Raw genomic sequence first — 18,198 nt, 5'->3', positions numbered from 1 at the left:
TTTTTCCTTTGGTGATTCAGGAGTCCAGCTTCCTCTTGCTGGGGCTCCCAAGTACTGCTGCCCCAATTCTCCTACTGTGTATAACAAAAGGGCCTGGGAAAGTGTGTTTGCTTCCTCAAAACTCTGGCCCCAAATTAAGTACATCATCTCTACTTGCTTCTCTTTGCCAGAAAGACCAGCTCTAAAGACTTCTAAAGAAGGCTAGAAAATGCTATTTGTCAGTCCAGAAAGAAAATAAAAAAGGAAACTAGTTGAGTGAATTTCTGAGTGTCTTTGCTCCACCCAATCAATCAAGGCAAAAGAATGCCTGAAATCAGTGCACAGAACATCGGAAGGTGGACTGGGAAGCTCTTGAGTAACTTGCAACATCCAAAAGGACTGTGGTTAAGGAAAAAACAGGGAAGTTCTTGATAGGAAAAAGTAACATGCAACAGTCATAAACAAAAGGAACTGAGAGGTTGATGCCAAGAGAGATGAGGGCAGGAAGGAGTAAGGGCAGGAAGGAGTGAGGGCAGGGAAGAGTGAGGGCAGGGAAGAGTGAGGGCAGGAGGGAGAGAGGACAGGAAGGAGTGAAGAGTGAGGGCAGGGAGGGGTAAGGACTGGGAGGAGTATGGGCAGGAAGGAGTGAGGGCAGGAAGGAGTGGGGACAGGAAGGAGTGGGGACAGGAAGGAGTGGGGACAGGAAGGAGTGAGGGCAGGAAGGAGTGAGGGCAGGAAGGAGTGGGGACAGGAAGGAGTGGGGACAGGAAGGAGTGAGGGCAGGAAGGAAAGAGGGCAGGAAGGAGTGGGGACAGGAAGGAGTGAGGGCACGAAGGAGAGAGGACAGGGAAGGGTGGGGACAGGAAAGAATTAGGACTAGGAGGGGTGAGGAAACGGAGAGGTGAGAGCACGTTGAGTGAGGACAAGAAGGGATGGGGACAAGAGGGTGTAATGACAGGAGGAGGTGGAGCAGGAAGGGGTGAGGACAGGATGGAGTGAGGACAGGAAGGGGCGAGTCCAGGGAGGAAAGGAGGGCAGGGAGGAACTGAGGACAGGAAGAGGTGTGGACAGGAAGTAGTGGAGACAGGAAGGGCTGAAGACAGGAAGGGCCAAAGACAGGGAGGGCAGAAGGAGGGAAAAGGGAAGTCAGCCTTTGTATGTGTCAGAGTCAAACAGAAATTATTTAATACTCTTTTTGTCTTGCTTTTCCTTCCTTCCTTCTCTAAGTAATTAAATAACCAACAGATCCAACCCTTCACCACAAGTATCTTAGCCCCTAATGTGAAGATATGAAATAATTAGAGGATTTGCTGTGTAAGGGGTTTAATGTCATAGACAACTTCTGTTTTCAAGACTGAGCTAATTATAGAGAATGAGGCTGAACAAAGAGAGGGCATGCAATTAGCAGCGTAGTGCTTCCTGCAAGGCAGCTTGGTCCAGGAGCCTTGCTGAACTGTGTCTGTATTAGACCAACAGTCATCTGGGATTCATCTTTTAGAAGAAACCGTTGAAGACTTTAGAAACTCCAGATTTGGCCATCTTGTACTTGACTGTGGTGATGGAATGTAGGACTTTAAAATCTAGTCCAATGGGAGAGGGCGAATAGAAGGCCCATGCGGAGAAGCCTAGTGTTTGGGTGCTCTCCCACTCCGTGGTGGCTTGGTGATGAGCTCTTTCTTGCATTGTCTCGAGGTAACAAAGCATATGAAAGCTCTCAGCACAAAGCTGGGCTGTATTCAAAACTGTCTTTTAATCTTAGATTGATTTCTTTCTCTTCCTCACCTTTCCTTTCTTTTATCAAGATCTCATTCAAATAAAAACCCTTAAGACTTTCAGAATGCTACAAGAATGGCTGAGATCCAGATGACTGTGTCTCCTCTAAACCCTCCGAAGCCCAATAAAGGGCATCACCACATCAGTGGTGCTCTAGCTGAGCATTGTCAGGGATAAGGAAGTACCTGGGCTGTCTGATCCCAGGGGAGCATCCCTGGAGGGCTTATCCAACTCTTTCCTTCCAAAGAGAATGAACTGCATGCCACCACAACGCAATGTGCTTTTGGCGGTCTGAGTGTGAGTGTGGAGGGGGCAGTATTCTGCTTGCAAACAAGATCTTAAATGCAAAAGACAATCCCCTGTTATGTAAACACAAAAAGCTTCCATGAACAGTCCTTTAAAAGTTTGTCCTTTTTTCTGGATTTTGCTGGCAGAAAATTAGCAGTTGATATGAAAAGTTAAGAGTTCAAAAGCTGCCCAATATTACTCATGATTCATTGGAAAATATTGTGGGCTGCCCGTCCTCGTCTTCGGTGCAGCTCAGTATGGGTTGAAAAGAAGAAAGCCCTTAGCTCCCAAGCAGGCATTAGGATGGCATTATCATATCAATAGCCCACATGCAAAGTTCTTGATAAAACCCTTACCATCTAGAGGCATGCGATAAAATGTGAGAGTTTGATTTGGGTAAACAAATCAAAGGCATTTTCAGTCAAGCTACTTAATCTGTTTAAGGCACTGCCAGGAATATAAACATCAGAGGAGCCAAGCATTGAGGCAGCTTGGGGTAGGAAAATCTCTGAAGATTGCTCCTTTTTCCTAATTTACTATAATCTAGCCACATTGGCCTTCATTCAGTGCTGGGAGGCAGCCAGGACTAAGGCTTCTGGTTTTAACAACCTCTATGATTTATCCCTGGTCCTCTTTGCAGATATGTCTTGGAATGGGTGGGGCAGGATCAGTTCTATACAGCATTAACAAAAGCTCCCTCACTCTGCTAGTTTGATAGTTGACCATACTGCCACAGAGGCGGCAACTGACAGAGTAATCACATCTTGAGTCAGATCAGCAGACAGATTGCCCCAGAGAATGGCATCTATGATGCCTACTGAAAGTGAGGTGTATGGCAACAATTCTCTGGGCTCTCATACCTCTGCTGGCTTCCTGTTCTACAACAGGGTGTAGTCACTCACAGCCTGAGCACATGTGTTCCTTTCTGGTGTTTGTCACAGTTAGTAGTTGTCTTATTGGTTTGTTTAGTTTTGCTTTTAGTTGCTTTCCATTGGCCTTTTAGATCCCTACAAGGAAAGACAGTGTCGGCAGTTGGACTCTATGCTCACTCAATCTGCCTTGTGTATTTAAATACCGAACACATTGGTTTAAATTTGGAGAATCCAATGGCTATAACAGCATGAATGTCAGTTGACATCTGCCCTTTGGGGTGCATGCTGACTCCATTTTACCAAGCCTCATCTTACCTCTGGCCTTGAGATGACAGGGCAGAGACAGAAATTGACTGGGAATGCCGTCAACAAGAAAAGGGTCAAACCCACTCACTAAAGCATCATGGAAGTCAGAAAGGGTAGTAGAAACCAAAATAGCTGGTGGAAATTGCTTTGAACAAAGAGAAAGGACCGAGGTGTACTGACATGTTGTTGAGTTTGATTTTGGAGCATCAGCTTGCTGGGAAGGAAGTCAGTGCTGTCTCCCACCTTGCAACTGGCAGCTGTCCACATGGTCCAGCTGCCACTTCGAAGGCACTTTAGAGATAGCTGATCAGTTCATGGATAAGGACATTGTAGTGTAGACAGGTCACATGATCAGTCGCAGGTCATAGGAAGGTGATGGGTAAGAAGCAAGCAGAATCTAGTGTCCTTTTGAGGGGACTGTGCTCTTTTCCCAAACCACATTGCAGAATGTTTATAAGCAATTTTTATTATCTTATGCTATTTAGGGCAAATCACATACAAGGGTGTTTTCCTTCTTATTCCTTTCAGAAAAATTATTTTAACAATTGTTTACATTTTATATATTTTAATAACCCTGTCATCATTCATTTTTATATACAAATTTCTTATGTTCAACTGAAATAAGAAGTGACTGAAATACAATTGTCTTGTGAGGCAAGGTTATTTCAGCAAAGATTCAAGAACCAATTAGCAATGGCCTTGGAGGGATAGATTTTAAATAGAAATTGTCTCAGGTCACCTGAAGGAAATCGGTGGTCTGAAAGAGTTCATTTTCAAGGAGGCCATTTACTACAACCAGTCCAAAGTGTCAAAGACATCCATATAAATATGGCTTTTAAGGCTGAATTACTTAAGCTATGATTTTTCTCTTGTCTGTCACAGCAAGGATATTTTACATACACGTTAGGATTCAATTAAATAAATAAAACTTCATATAGGCCACAGTAAAGCCAAAGGCTTAATGAGGGCCAGAAATACCATTCTCTAGTGCAACAGCCTCACTTTCTGAGTGATGACCAAACATATCCAGAGCGGGTAATAAAATGAAGGTCAATACTTCTTATCACTCACTAGCTATTAGAGAGGATGACTTTGGATCTTATAGCATTGTGGTGACTTTCCTCTGTGGCCAGCTCCACACAACTGAGCAGCAAGCTTTTCTCCTACCTGCTGGACCAAGCCTGCTGCCTCTGCTTTCTTTTCATCCCAGCTGCAGAGAGCATCTATCACAGTCTCCATTGGTGGATGGAGATTTGAGAAGCTTATTCCAGAAGCTGCTGTCCACCAACTTGCAGAATCCTAAGGAGACACCAGAAAGAGGGAAAACTTTATATATAACAGAAGTTAATTGGATTTGAGAGAACAAAGATAGAATTCCCTAATTTAAAAAGATTTCTATTTAGCAGAATGGGATATGGGTATACTTTGAATACAAGATTTAAAAGTTTAAGAAGAATAAAAGAGAGTTTGAGCCAGTTCTAGGGCAGCATGTAAGGTCAGGTGAGTCGGACAAAGGAGAAGCAGTCTAGGTGTAAGGTGACAAGGAAGGTGTCTGTCTAGTGACCCTGTGACCTGCTGCAGAGTCAGCTGTGACTGATGGTTGTCATTGATGCCATAAAGGAAAAATGTACAATGATTTCACAACTTCAGATTTTGAAGGAAATCAGAAATATGGACTTTATATGGAATGTTTTGGGTTGTACAAGTTAGGATTTGATTCATTAGATGAAACTTCATACAGCCAACAGTAAAGCCAAAGGTTTAATGATGGTCAGAGTCATCCATGCTCCAATGCAGCTGTCTCTGCTCTTTCCAAGTGATGACAACCACATCCAGAGACGGGAAGCTTCTTGAGCAGGGTGGAGCTAAGGTGTTAGGTAGGACTATCACCCCTCTCACTTAGGATCTCCACTTTCACTTGGGCCCACTCTAAGACTGGCCAAAATAGACCAGGCCTGTTCAAACAATTGGCTGAAGGCCAATAAAGAGCTGCCCTTCACTGCTCTGATTCTGGGTTTTCAAACTGGCAGTGTACAAAGTGTCCTGACGGAGGACTGGTGGTATTCCAGTCTCACCATTCATAATTGCAAGGCTGCAGGGAAAGTTAGTGGCTACAGTGCATATTGTCCCACATCTGAAACATGGCTCCAACCATAGGCATCTGTTTGGATGGATCTGAACCAGAGCAGCCAGCTCTGAGGAGTAGAAGCAACGTCTAGCGGGTCTCCTGAAGTCATATGCTGGTTCAAGTCAGTCAAATACAGGGTGATTTTCTTTACATGACTTTGTGTGTGTGTATGTGTGTGTGTGTGTGTGTGTGTGATTTTCTTTACATGACTTTGTGTGTGTGTGTGTGTGTGTGTGTGTGTGTGTGTGTGTGTGTGTGTGGTGTGTTTAGGTTGGGTTTGAAGATAATTTAACCTCTCAAGGACCTACATGCAAACCAAGGGAAACAACAGTGAGTTGAACAGAGGATAGAATATTGTTTGCACAAGGTAGGCATACATGCTCACTATATTGGTAATAACAAATGCTAAGTAGTATTTGTAGCAAGTGCATTTACTTATACTCGAATGTCATTATTGTCATAACTGCTATCTATCACTGTCACCAAAGTCCTCTTAGGTCTTTACACAATTTGTCCTTTGAGAACTAAGTGCCTTGTGCATGGTATTTAGAGGAGACAGTGTTTGAACATGGGTCTGTTGAGCCTGCCATTGATTACCCAACCTCTTTAGAGCTTTGTCAGTGTCCAACTCAAGGTACACTTCATGTCGTCAAGAGTAGCAGATTGAATTTGGTCAAACATCAAATACTTATTAAGGTAAATGGCAAGGCAGAGAAGTCCCACAGGAAGCATTTTAAGTCACTGTAATACTGGTAATGTCTTTTCTTATGAAAAACTGTATTATTCTGTAATGGGATTGTACCATGTAAAGAAGAGCAAATGAAAGTGTGTAGATGATTTTTAAGCTATATAAATTTTAAATTTAAATGGAAAATTCCATAGTTTTTAATAGATTATTTGCATGATGTTGGTAAAATAATTTCTGGGACTTTTAATAACTAAAATGAGTATTGAATGTTCAATTCAGGAAAATAACACCTGGAAGATTTTTCTCTAGAATACTAAATGTTTTTCCTTGCTTTTATAAAAGAAAATCTTTGTAAAAAAAAGAGCTAAATATAACATAAAACTGAATTCTGTGCAGTGCTAACACTGAACATTTTATAGAAAACATTGAGTGATGAAAAGGAGAGCAGCAAAGGTTGGAGGAAATGATGTCAAAGATCAAAGCCGTAAGTGACTATGCCAGCCACTCTTCAATTATTTTTAACACAATATTTGCTAAGAAAAAATCACCTTACAACCACAAAAAGACTGTGGAAAATTTGCAAGTTTAAAAACTTCAAGCCTTATTTAGGCATAATTTGTATTTTGAATACTCATTCTGAAGTAGTTATGTGGGGTTTTTTTTTTGACATATTAAAAAAATTAAAGTTCACTAAACAAGGGAAAGGAAAGTGTGTGTGTGTGTGTGTGTGTGTATGTGTTTCCTTTTAATCAGAATAATTAATTTCCACCAATATCAAGAAATTAGAAACCTGAAAATACATAGATGCATTTTTTTTTTTGCTTTTGGTTAAACTAAATATTATCCTAAAAGGTAATGACATCTAATTCATAGAACTAATTTAGAACACAGAGACATGCTTTACAGGACAAGATGAAAAGTACAAACCACTCTTCAGTTTGACTTTTCCCATGCAATTTCAGTAACTAAGCTGGAGGCACTGCAGCTTTCTAGAATGTAAAGCACAACTCCATTCAGATGTTAGTTCTAGAATACAAAACAGTATTTCAAAGTCAAGTAGAAATTAATTTGTTCATTGTCTATTCTTTGGGGTAATTGCCATTATTGCTATTTCTCTCTGGGCAAATCACTGAAAACTGACTACATCAAGTGCTGTGTTTTTAATAGGGAAATGGTTTAGACTCAACATTTGTCACCTGGATTTTAATTCAGTTTGCACTTCTCCCAGACTTAAGAGTGATAGTTCTTCTAGTCCGTTATTCTATTACATTACATGAACATTGTCCCCCTTTTTTTTTTTTTTTTTTTTTTTTTGGCTCCCTTTGGCAAGAAGAAATTTTGCTGGTGCCAATTATGGGTGAGAAATTTACTTATTCTGTGAGAATATTTACAAGTATGAGCTAAGTGAGAATCTTAGTGACATATCAGAGTAAAGAAGATAGCAATAATTTGGACATCAGGGTTAGCCTCCCCAGTCTTCCTCCCTCCCTTGGTGATAACAAAGGACGTGGCCTGTGGATCTCTAATTTCAGCTTCTGGTTATACTGAACCAAGGTTTGTGGGATAAAGGAAGTGCGTGGAGAAAACAGAACGTACTGCTCAGTTGCTTATTTACTAGCTGATCAAGGTCATTTCTGTGACTCAGTGGGAAACGAGGTGGAGAAAACAGCTGATCTCATTAGTTAGTGGATTTAGGTGAGGAAACAGAGGGCTTCCCAGCTCTGAATTTCATCAATAATGAACTTTGCTTTCTCTTTGTCATAGTGGGTATCTCTGAGAAACAGACTCTGAGATGCCAAGATTTCTGTGCAGGAAGTCCATTAGAGCCTGTTCGTAGGAACAGCCCCTGCTGCGGAGGTGAGGCTAGAGTCACCACCACAGCAGGTCTGGGCTGTACCTGCAGAGACTAGTGTGTGCTCCAGCCTGCTTGCATGGACTTCACAGGGCAGCATGATGCCCATCTCTTCACAGCATCAGGTTTAGATGCTTCTGTGCTAGTGGGGATGGGGCATTTGTAACACGGTCATAGGTAAATACTAGGAATCAGGCTCTCCCTCTAGCCCCCAATTCCTGGAAAGCTGGTTGACCAGTAAATACTAAATTAGAGAGAATGTTTCTTCAGCTCTTCATGCCTAGATCCCTGTGATCAGTTCTTAGTTTTATATGGATGACAGAGAGGGAATTGTATATTATATTAAGAAGTCTTGTGTTGCTTCAGTTATGTACAAGTTACTAGTCTAATATTAGAATTTTAGCCTTACTGTGCTACCAGAGATATTTATGTCTGCTTTTCTGAAAGAGGCAAGCTTACTTGGAACCTATATGGGCACCACCTGTTAGAATGACCTCCAAAGTCTCTGTGATGTTATCAAAGTTTAAGTACTGGTGATGACTAAGCCATATTCTGAAAAAAATATACAATTATAAAAAAAACCTGAAATGATTTAGTGTGGTGATATTTTGTTTGTGCTTTAACAAATAAATCTTGCCTGAAGATCAGAGTTTGGAGCTAGCCACTAGAGGCCAGGCAGTGGTGGCACACACCTTTAATCCCAGCACTTGGGAGGAGGAAACAGGAAGTGATGTGGCTGGGTGGAGAGAAGTGGCTGTACCATTTGTTGTCTAGTCTCTGTGTAATGGGAAAGTTCAAGGCTTGTCTAATTAGACCAATTAGAACTCGAGCTACAATTTAGTTATATGATATTACCACTCTCTACTAATAACCCTGTCTACTTATTCCAGTGAAGTAGAAGGACACTAATTATAACATTCTTTGTTTAATAACATCATGAATATTTTTGGAGCAGGGTTAGGCCACATATCATAAAGTGGGAGAAGATGTTACAGTTACTGTCCAAGCCACACAAGATCTGGGGTGAAATGATTCCAGGTATTTTCAAAGTTAATGTTTAAGAAGGCATACTACACCGGTTGCTATCCACAAGTACCAACACATTTAGGAAGCTCAGAAAGCTGGTGAGAGAGAATTCACTCATATCTCAGGCAGTAGAAACTTTCGAGGGCACAGTTCTAAATAAATCTGCACATCTACAATGTTCTTTACTCAAAACCACCTTTCAATGGTGTGCATCCTTCTATCCCATAGGAGAGGGCATGTGCAAAGCAAAGGGAGATACAAGATTTAATAGACAGACAGACAGACCATACAGAAATTCCTCTCAGCTTTGCTCCTCATGTCTGTCCAAGTATAAACGCACATGTGTGCTTGTGTGCATGTAGAGGCCAGAAGTTGATTTTGGGATCTCTTCCTCAGTCATTTCTCCATCTTATTATTTGAGTGGGGGTCTCTTACCGAGCCTGGAGGTCATTGATTTGCCTGGACTGGCTGGCTAGCCAGCCCCATGGATCTTCCTGCCCCAGTCTCCCCAGAATGAGGAATCCAAGCACATGCTGTCCCACCTGGCTTTTTATACAGGATCTAGAGATCCAAATAAGGGCCTTGTGTTTGTGTGGTGAGCACTTCACCAATGGAACCACCTCCTCCCCATCCCAAGCAGTGGTAATTTTAGCACACAAGACTAGAATTAGAAAGAACCAATTCAGAATTGAGTGCGTCTATTCTATCACCTGCTACATTTCTGTAGCAAGCATCAATGAGAACAGGAACACATATTTCCAACAAATGCTCTTTCACTGCACAATACTACTCCATCTTGCAAAACACAACTTAACCCACATCTCAAACCTAGGGTCCAGGCTCAGTCTAGGACAATGTCGTCATCTCCCTTGAACTGATGACATATGATTTGGGCCACATTTTGACCCTAAAATCAGCTCGATGCCTGTGTTAGTTACGTGTTTTGTGGCTGCAGCAAATAGCTGACAGAAACATCTTAAAGAAAGACAGGTTTATTTTGACTTCAGTTTCAGAGTATACAGTCCATCATGGCAGGGCAGGTATGATGACAGAGATAGGAGATGGCTGGTCACATTGAAGGCGTGGTCAGGAAGCAGAGACGATGAATATTGGGACTCAGCGAGCTTTCTCCTTTTTATTAAGTCAAGGAGCCAAGTGCAAGGAAAGGTGGTGCTACCAACATTTATAGTGAGATTCCCTACCTCAATTAACCTAGCCTAGATACATGCCCAGAAGTTTGTCTCTCTAAGATCCTGTTCCCTTGACAATCAATATTAACCATCACAATTCCTTTCTGTATTATCCATTATTTCATAGAACAATATTGTGCTGTGTTTTATATATTGTTGTATTATTCTCAAAGCTGTGAATATAGAAGAAGTTGTACCCATTTTTGTACATGTGGAAGCGCATGTACATGCATGCAAGTGTATGTCTGTTTGTATGTTTGTAGGCACATGTGTGTATCGGTACACTAGTTCTTGTGTGTGCATTCATGTGGTGGCAGGAGGCTGATGTTGAGCATGCTCACAGATCATTTTCTACTTTATGTAATGAGGTAGAATCTCTCACCAAATTCAGAGCTTGCCATTTTGGCTAGTCTTGATAGCCAGATTACCCTGGGGATTCCCATTTCTGCCTCCTGTAGACTGAGATGAAAGGCAGGTCACCATGCCCACATATGTTTTACATGTGTTCTCAACTCTGGTCCTCATGGTTGCCAAATAAGCATTTTACCTACTAAGCCATCTTTACATTCCTTGTATCCCTTCTAGACAGGTGTAATTCAGGTGACAAGGGACTAATGGAAACATCAAAGCATGTAGATAACCCCTAATTGTGTGTGTGTACGTGTGTAAGTGTTTTAGTGTATAATTAAATACATTTGTATGACGAATAATGTAGTGAGGATATTGGTGATTAAGAGCAAAACTTCACTGACTGTTAAATATGAATACAGCTGAAGCTTCTGCTCATCTAAGAGGGACGCTTGAGTGATGTGGCACGGACTCCTAAGAATGATCTGGTCTTTTCTTTAGGTTTTAAATGGAGCTACTCTTTCAGTAATTCAACAACTGTTTTCCCATTTCATTTTATAGATAATTTACATGCTAGATCCTGGAGATTTAAAAGGAAGAAGAAAATCCAACCTGTTTTTAAGGTCTTACTATTCAAGTATATATTTTGACATGAATTTTTATCAAAAAATTCTTGGCACTTTTGGGAAATACAAAAGTTTTAATGACTTAGAAAATATAAGCCTTGATAAATGAGTCATTTACAATTAATTCTGTAAACTTGAGTTTAACCTTGTCCTAAGCAAACAATGAAGAATGAGATAAAATCCTGATATATGCTTGGCTGTCAGACTTTTAAACTATGGGACCTCCCTGTCTTGATGGTAGAAGCTAGTTCTTAAAATTGCAGACATTCTAGGGGTTTTGCAAGGCATTCTTATTGCACACATACAAATGAACAAGTGCAATACACATCAGAAAAGAAAGACTTTCAAAAGAGAACATTTGCAAGCTTATCATGTCCCTTACAATTATGCTACTTGAATGCAGTTTCATACCTACTTCATGTTTCATGCATTTTTTTTTTCATTTTCCAAGTTGTCCATTTTAGAATCCTATTTGCTAAGGATCTTATCGGCCACTCATGCCTTTCTCTATCAACAGATATATATCACCTTGCTATGCTTTTTTGCCTTGAAAGTCTCTGATGTCTGGGCAACCGATTCTGGCTTGGATCAGGGCATGTGTGCCAAGTCCTTACCCCTTGCTTTGTTCTTGTGTTCTTATTTTTGCCTGATTTCTTACCATGAGGAAGCCATACATTTTAACTGAACAGATATGGGGTAAATAAACTATTTTTCTGCCAAGATAACTATCAACGACCTTGGGGAATATGTGGAGAGTTTTCTGGGACTCTATTAAAAATTATCTGATAAACTGTCTTTGAGTCCGTGTGTTTTGTTGTGTGGGGGCATTAAGCGCGAGCTAGGAGGCTTTGTTGATGCAGCTAGATCTTAAACTCCAGGCAATAAACAACAATGGGCTTTGTAGTACACAGATGACTAGAGTGATCAGTGCTAGATTCAACGGTTATACCGAGTTACTCACTTCTACCTGTATACATTCAACTAAGCACAATAGCAACTCCAAGGAAGTGATTACAATTTTCTTGGTCTGACTTCCAAAGACCAGGAAGCTGACTCTTCCCTTTCCTTGGGGGGATAAATGAAGAAAATTTGAGGAGTTATATATCAGGGCATATGTGTACACATTTCATGTAATAATTCATGGAAAAACATATTAATGAAGACAAGAGGCCTGTGAATTCTACATCCACATGAAAAACAACCCTTTCATGGGGCCTTGGGCCCCTTTCCATCCCGCTCACCATTCGGTTGAACTGTGACACACATTGTAGGGCAAGAGCATGAATGGGTCAGTAAAGTGTACCCTATAAACAGAAATGTGTCCCTTGGGGGAGGTTTGGATAAATGGAATGAGTGTTCTTTCATTTCTCAGGCTTTTGCTCAGGAAGCTAATGAAACCAAGCATGCAGAGCAAAACCATCTGCTGAAGGTCGGAGAGATGTGTAAGCAGGTATATAGCCCTGGCTTGGAAGAGGCTCTACCAGAAAACATGGACACTAATGCCACTTCCTCTCTTTCATATAGGAAAACTGCAGATACCTTAACATCCAGAATCCAACAACATATTTTCCCAAACAATAGAGCTAAGCATATTGTGAAAGCTAAAGGATGAGAGAAAATACCGCATAGGCCCACATTATGCCACTATCACAGCAACGGTTTTTATTTTTGTAAAGCAATTATCAACTTATGTATAAGTGATTACACCATTTGAGACGCTAGATCCTTGGAAAATCTGATGCTGTAATCAAAACATAATCGAGCTATTTTGGAATAGGAAATCTATCTGCTCTCCAAAACACATAAATATCTGAAAATCAAACAATGACCCATTTAGAATTGTATTGCTGATGGTTTTGTAGAGTTACTTTAAGTGGATTTCTGTGCTCAATGGGAAGTTTCAAAAGTTGTTTACTGGTATGTCCTAGGCAAGGTGTATGTGAGTGGTGATGGCTGTGGCAGAGGTTGGGGGGAGGGTACAGGGGAATGCATGGTGTGGTCTTCCCATAATCCATCTTCACACCAATCATTATTTGTAGCTTCAATTATGTCTCATACACGTAGGCACTATTAACTTTTTAAATATGTATATATACCTGTATGATTAAAAAAATATAAACTCATTTAAAGTACTGTCAGCTTCATTGGAGGGTTTTGTTATGATTATTTTTCAATCTGAAGAGCATAAAAACATTTCAACAACATATTGACAACAGTATTTTAAATATTAAGGAGTCATCTTTCCTGGATTAGATGTGCTCCCCAGACCTTTCTAGAATTCCTGATGAAGCAGTTATAATGTCACAGGGATATATAATAGAATGTGGATATGATAAATATGATGAGATTTTCAATTATGATTGCATCCCATTATATAAATAGTTAAAACACTTGGTTATATTACATTAAATATTTAGATGTGATCCCAAACTAAAACACTTAGGAAGTAATTAACAGACTTGACCTCTGGGGAGGGGGAGGGAGGGTGTGACAGCCAGTGCAAAGTGCCTACTTTTTATTCCCCTATGCTCTGTGCTGTTCACACTGTTTAAAACAATGTGCATTCAAATATTAATTTTATAACTAAAAATAATAAAAAGGGAATGATCAAATAAAGTGAGATCCACTGCCCCACTGGGATATGTGAGGACCTACCTCCAGGGCCTCTCTCTCTTTTGCTTTATTTTACACTAGGCTTAGAGTCCAAAGCTGAGAACTACCGTTGTACCTTATCATCTCAGAAACTGCCTGCAATTGGATTCACTAGGTTCTAAATCCATATGCTGGGCACTGACTGGCCTATGCGCTTTCCATGAAGCCTGGCTCACAGGAGGATTGTAGTACAAGATATCATACTACTATCCCCATGTGCATGAGGACCACAGGACCACGGTTTTACCCTACTGTGTCTATGCTATATCTATCTATGGACAAAGAGCATGAATCATTCTTTCATCTTGCTATTCAACTTGTGCTGGGACACTAAAGAAACAGCTATAGTACCCTCCCCTACCTGATATCAAGAGATTATAGTTGGTTTTTCAAGGGAGCTTATTCCTCCCACCTCACCCCCATGAAAGTGGTGTCTGATGCTAGGAATACACAGGAATCACATGATTTTAAATATACTTTGACTCAAGAAGCTCTTGCAATTTACATGCAACCCTTGCTGATGTGGTAAGTGAATCTAAATAAAATACTTTTTTTGTCCCCTGGAATGTGCCCATGCTAAATCATCCTAGATTATGCGCTGTCTTGTGGCATGACATTGAAGCTGCTCACTGTAGCAAATAAGAACATTTATATCCTTTGAGGAAGTGTAATAGAAAGTGGATATACTATTAGGTGTTTCCTAAGGAACTTAGCCAAATTTTAGTAATGTGTATGTGAAGTAGTGAATAAAAACATCACAAATATAAGACACATGTTTCTCATTTTCTAGACTTTTTAATTTTAAGTGTAGTCAGTGGAAATTCAATTATTTGATTAAATAAAAATTAAGGCTCATGTTTTCTCTTCTACCTCCTGTGTCTACAGTGATTTTTCTTATTCATTGTAAGGCAAGACAAAAAACGATTGAGTGGATTTTCTATTTGACAGATTATTTGATTTAGGGCCAATAGAGTCAGCTTGCTTTGTTTTTATCCACTGTCCTGAAGGACCTGTATTTTCAGAGCCTCAGGATCTGGTCTTTGAAATGGAGTGTCAAATCTCTGTGTATGACTAGCCAACAGACTTCTTGAAATTGAGCCTAAAGCAGGTTTTGTTGAAGAGCCAATGCATTAGCTCTCAATTTATATGTGTGATTGGTTGTTCACTGTTTCCTCATGAATTTGTCTCACGTAAATAACTCTCAGTAGGAGCATTTAGCCCGTGACTCCTTTCCAGGAGTCCTTTTGTATTTGGTTTCTAAGTACAGGTCCAGAAAGTGTCCCTATTCTATAGATGTCTTCTCTTGACTCTGCCTTTCAACACATCATGCTCTTTGGATCTCTAGGCTGCAACATGCAATATGAACACTTGAGTTCTTCATGAGGTCTAGAGACAAAGCAATGTCACAGTTCACCCAGACAACTACCAATCCTACAAAGTCTGTCTGTGGATTGTCAATGGGAGTCCCTCTCCTGAAGCTGAAAAGACGGAGTTCAGGAGTATCCCATCAAGCTGCTGCCAAGGGAATTTTCAACACCAAGGAATAATTCTACAGTTTCAAAGTCTGTGGTTCGGTAGGGCAGCAAATGACTTTTTTGTGTAGTTAGTATTTTCCTTTCAGGCTAAGACTATATTTGCACTTCTTTATATTTTGTTTTGATTTTGCTTACTTGTGGAGGAGGACTTGGGAAGATTGTGAACAGAATGGGATAATAATGCATTGTGAGGGAGGAAGTTTTGATGGCATTGCCCTAAAACATTTGCTTTAATGGTAAGAAAACACTCCATAGGCTATTTTATCCTGGGGATAAACCATCTTGAGGTTCCGGACTTTAGGAAGCATCATATAATAGTGCTGAGCACTGATCTCCTGGGAAATGCTTCAATGACCATGAGTTTCTTCTGGGACTTCCTGTCATGACAACTTTGTATCTTTAATACCAAAGGATGGGTAATCGTGAAACCAGCATCCATGGTGTTGATAAGGAAATGCTCACTTTCTATCATCCTGAACCTCTAATATTTGTTCAATAAACGTGTACTGGGAGACGGTTTAAGTTAGGCACTATTTTAGGAGTTGCAACACACAGTGGCCAAAGCAAGTAAAATTCTTGCTTTTTTGAGGGGGCCTGCGTGTGTGTGTGTGTGTGTGTGTGTGTGTGTGTGTGTGTGAGCGCGTGTCTGTGTGTGTATAAATATTGCATGAATAGAACTTTTGGCAAAGTCAGAATTTTTGCTAAAACTAAGAACTTCTCTCTGTGTGGGTCTTGAACATATATTTCAGATTTCATAAAGTAATTAGGTTGCCCTTTAACATTTGCTTTAAACTTTCCACCTCAATTTTTAATGAGATTACAGTCTCTTCACAGCTTGATAAGTACAGGCACCAGAAAGAAATGAAATCATGACCTGCCAGTTAGGGTGTTCCAGAAAGTGTGACTTCAAAACTCAAAATCAAATCTAATAATAAGGCTTGAAACAATTTCTAAACTCTGTTTACATTTGTGAAAAAATCATTCTTAGTAAAAGTTAATAAAGAAAAAAATCCCAATGTTAATTCTGCTGTTAATCTTGGCCTCAAAAATGATTGCTTGTGTTTTGGAGTTGATTTTTCATCAACAGACAGACAAATGCTTGGATGTAGGTGTCTTTTAATTTGATAATGTATTGCTCATAGTTGAAATAAATTTAAAAAAAAACAAAGGTTGTAACAAGTGCCATATTAAGGAAATGGTATCTATAGCAACATAAGATGAAAGTGCATTTCTTGAAATCTCCAAGCTCCCTGAAATATTTTAACAAAGAGAAGCCTCTGAGTAAGTGAAAAATTGTTTGGCATTTCCAAAGATGTATTGAACTCCTTCCTATACGGTTTATGTCGTGACCAATCTTCATTGTTAACTTGATGGGATTTGGATGAGCCCCTAGGTGAGTCTGTGTGGGCTTTCAAAGTGGTTTAAGACAAATGTGGGAAGACTCACCCTGATTTTTGGGGAGCACTCTCCCATGGGCTGGTGTTCTAGACAGAATACAAAGGAGGAAGTGAGGTATCAGCATTCTCTGATTCTAATTATGGATGTTTGTACCATCCTCCTGTTGCAGTACCTTCCTGCCCTGATGGGCTGTGCTCTCAAACTGTGAGCCAGAATGGACCTTTCTTTCCTCAGTGGCCGTCTTCAGTTACTCTGTCACGGCAAGTGGAAAACTAACAAACACAGGAAGCACACTGTTCTATATACCAGGAGTGACCCAATCATGGCACATACTCTCAAGTGGCGAATCAGCTGTGTAAACGGTCTCAGCAGAACCCAGGCTATAACGATCACATATTCAAGATGACACCCAAAATTGTAAAACTATCCTCCATTTGTTTCATGGCCTCTGCAAAATGTTTCTACAATTTCCGTCACCAACCTACCTCATTGGGAAAAAAAAAAAAAACCTTCATTTTTACTAATTGCTTTTTAATGTCTAGTATGATCCATCATGTTCATTCTTGGTTTTCTCTATTTTCAGGGAAGAAAATGATAAAATATTCAATTGTAATTCTCTATAAAATCCTTTATAAGCTTTAAATTCAGAAAATCCTTATGCCACAATAAGACCATTTTTAGTTGTTAACTTCACACACACATACCCCATCTCTTTCCACCAAGACTTCAGAAGCGTAAAACATAATCACAAGACAAATAATAAATGGGAAAACAGACCCAAGATATGAAAGAATCAGATATATCATCTGTAAGAATTATTATTTTCACTGGTGGTTGATAGCCTTTCCAAGATTTGAGGTGAGCTCCCTGGCAGGCAGTGCAAAGAAAACAAATATGATAAGTTACTTATATACCGATTTTTAAAATCTGAAAGAAAAAAAAGAAAGCATGCTGTTTTCTATAGATAACTTTTTCTCATTTAAATTCTAGAATTATTTTTCACAGAGGGTGAGATAAATTATATCATGAGTACATCCAACATGCTGAAGCATATTCCAATCAGTTAATGAATCAACTCCATAAAAGCCAATGACTGATATTAAAACACAATTTAATGTAGGCAGTTTAACGGGAATCAGATCCTTATAATATGAATTCATGGCACAAAATATGATTAACCAAACATGATTACCTTCTGTATTCTCTCAAACTACTCTCATGTAAGCATTAGAAGTTTCTGTATACCTGACAATTTCAGTTTGTCAGGAGAAAATCTCAGGGAAATTTCTTTTCTTTTCTTTTCTTTTCTTTTCTTTTCTTTTCTTTTCTTTTCTTTTCTTTTCTTTTCTTTTCTTTTCTTTTCTTTTCTTTCTTTCTTTCTTTCTTTCTTTCTTTCTTTCTTTTCTTTCTTTCTTTTTTTTTCAGTACTCCTGATTGGCTTTCTGTGTATTGGGATTTAAGGCAACCTAGAGGGCTAGCTGTTCACTGGAAAGGTAGGCTGCAGACCAACATGGGCCCTCCTGGTGACAGGTAAGAG

At 39.8% G+C, this 18,198-nt stretch overlaps 1 protein-coding gene across 1 annotated transcript in view; it reads right to left on the bottom strand.

The window, feature by feature from the left end:
- Positions 1-18,198, bottom strand: part of B3galt1 (beta-1,3-galactosyltransferase 1) — a 135,008-nt gene that overhangs the window by 41,207 nt on the left and 75,603 nt on the right. The window contains exon 2 of the mRNA XM_059259171.1: positions 4,386-4,517. The gene's annotated coding sequence lies outside the window, so the exon portion shown is untranslated. The remainder of the gene's footprint in view (positions 1-4,385; positions 4,518-18,198) is intronic.

This window comes from Peromyscus eremicus, chromosome 4 (genome assembly GCF_949786415.1).
Source record: "Peromyscus eremicus chromosome 4, PerEre_H2_v1, whole genome shotgun sequence".
In the NCBI taxonomy this organism is placed as follows: Eukaryota; Metazoa; Chordata; class Mammalia; order Rodentia; family Cricetidae; genus Peromyscus; species Peromyscus eremicus.
Note: the sequence above shows the minus strand (reverse complement) of the source record. Positions and strands in the feature narration are given on the sequence as shown.